The sequence below is a fragment of the Tupaia chinensis genome, unplaced genomic scaffold (assembly GCF_000334495.1).
Source record: "Tupaia chinensis unplaced genomic scaffold, TupChi_1.0 Scaffold144899_1, whole genome shotgun sequence".
NCBI lineage: Eukaryota > Metazoa > Chordata > Mammalia > Scandentia > Tupaiidae > Tupaia > Tupaia belangeri.
In genome coordinates this window covers 1,446,909-1,449,504 of record NW_006204759.1, presented here as the reverse complement: position 1 = coordinate 1,449,504, position 2,596 = coordinate 1,446,909, and positions in this window count along the sequence as shown.

The following is a 2,596-nucleotide window of genomic DNA, read 5'->3' as shown; positions in this document are numbered from 1 at the left end:
GGGTTTACGGCGTGGCCATCCCCCCGGGGGGTGATTTCTCGCTTTCTGTCTCTCTGTCTCTCTCTCTGTCTGGCGAGTGCACACGTCCTATAGCTAAAACCTCTCCAAAAAAAAAAAAAAAAAAAGAAAGAAAGAAAGACAGAGAGAGAGGAAAAGTGAGAAAGCAAGCCACCAGGTCTGGGACTTTTAACTGCAGTTGGTCCACCTGCTGGCCTCATTTAAAAAAAAATTTTTTTGAGAGATTTTTGCTATAGGACTCATGACAGAAAGTGAGAAATCACCCCCCAGGGGGCATGGCCACACCATAATCCCTTCTTTTCCATTCTCCTCTTAAGATTTTGGGCATGTATACACACATGCTCAGCATGAGTTTTTTGTTGTCATTGTTTTGAAATAATTATTTTATTTGATGTATTTATATATTCTAATTTGACCAGAGAGGGATGAGAGAGAGAAAGAGAGAAATCAAGCCACCAGGTCCTGGACTTGAACCGGGGTCAACTACATGGGAGTCCAGCAACGTAACCATTACGCCATCTGCTGGTCCCAAGACAACCTCAAGACAAGCACTCTTTACAGGGGCTCATACCATGATATCCCTCTCCCCTTTTCCAGCCATCTAGGACCATGACACACTTGTACACCAGCATGCATGAGTTGACCTGGGAATGGAACCCCAATTTTCTGTATGTCTTCCAGCATTGTAGAGCACTGTGCCATGGCCACGCCTCTGTGCTGAGCCTCTCTTGTATCTTGATTGTTGTTTACGTAGTGGTGTGTGTGTGTGTGTGTGTGTGTGTGTGGTATTTTAGACGGTGTCATGTTGTTTGTACAGGCAACAAGCTCATGAGGAAGGACCTAGTTCTTTCTGTATCCTGGTATTAGAAAGGAAAAAAAAAAGGCCTAGGACAGGGTGAGGTGTTCAATCAATATTTATCGAGTGAATGACAACAGGTAGTTTTCCCAGCTAGGTTGCAAGCTCCCAGGGGACTGGAATTAAGTTACTTCCTGGAGAGAGCCTACACATGGCATTTGTTAAATAACTGTTCATTGATATGCAGGGAGAAAGCCCTGTGCTAGGGGATTCAGGGTTGCAGGGGTCAGGCCTTTTACTTAATCTTGGACTTCTAGTCATAATGTTTCCTTTCTTCACCTTCTCTCCAGGGCCCTGGGCTTGGATTTCTGGACTCTGGGATCTGATGAATGGAGTGGCCGACACATGTAATACTCAGGGTGGTGCTGGGGCACTAGTCATGGCATGACAGCAGCATGGTCGCCTGTTCCACCTTCCCTTCCCAAGTCTCTATCTTAAGCAGCCCATCTCACCAGGATGCCCCTTGAGAACCCTGTGCTCACTGAGTCCAGCCCTGGAGTCATTATCTCTGCCGTGCCAACCTGCTTTTCTGTGTTCTCGGTGAAGACATTACTGTCCGCCCAGGCTTCCAGGCCTGACACCTGGTGGTTTTCTATTCTCTTTGCTTACTCTCACCCTCTCAGCCAAGTCGTCAACAAGTCTTGTTCATTTTACCTCCTGAGATGCTTCCGAATCCCTCCTGTCCTCTTCTTCCTTCCCACTACTCCTAGTGCCACTTCATGTAGACTTCAGTTGTCTTCTAGCTGACCTACCTGCCTCCACTCTGGACTTCTCTATCCCCTCTTCTACCCAGATGTCAGAGTGAGCCTTCGCACATTGCACCTGCTCACATCACTGCCCTAAACCCTTCAATGCCCTCCCATGGTCCTTAGGATGGACTCCACACACCTTCTATCACCCACCCAGATCCCAACCCCTCCCACCTCCTACAGTCCCTTGGCCTCCAAGCTTTATGCTCCAATAACTTCTTTCAGTTCCCCAAATGCACCATGCCCTCCTTGCCTCCAGCCCTTGCACTCACTCAGCCTGCTACATTCTTCCCCTCCCAACCTCCTGCAGATCTATTTAGCTGTCCCTTCCTACACTATCCATCCCTGACAGCACTGGTGTAATTTCACTAAATCTGCGTTTTACTTCTCACTGTCCTTTTCACTCTTACTGCCAAGCACTTGACCCTGAGTTCCCTAAGGGCTAGATGGTATCTGCCTTGTTCACCCTCTTAACAAAAGCACCAGTTTTGGTACGCAGATGGATGACATTGAGACTGATATGTTAAAATTTCATCTCCATCATATACTAGCAGTGGACTGAGCAAGTCTGTTGACTTCTGCCTCCTTCTCGCTTGTAAAATGAGGATAATGACTACCTTTCTCCAGGAGCTGTGAGGAATCAAACAACTAGGGGCACTTGCACACACATTTGACTATTATTGGTGTGTGTGTGGGGGGTTGGTGTTGTTTTGACATATCGTACTGGATCTCAGTTCATCCCACCGGGGAGCATGCAGGTGCATCCGTTCCAGCTGCAGAAGAGCATTCACACCTAGGACCCGGCCGGACACCTCGGTGTCTGCTCCGCCTGCGGCAGAGGTCCCGCGCCCCATCCCAGCCCCCCTCCGAAGCCCACGCGGACGCCGCGGGCCATTTAAAGACTAGAGGGGGCGGGCCCTGGAAGCCCCGCCTCTGCGCTGAGGTCAGCGCGCACCGCTGCGTGTGACGCTCT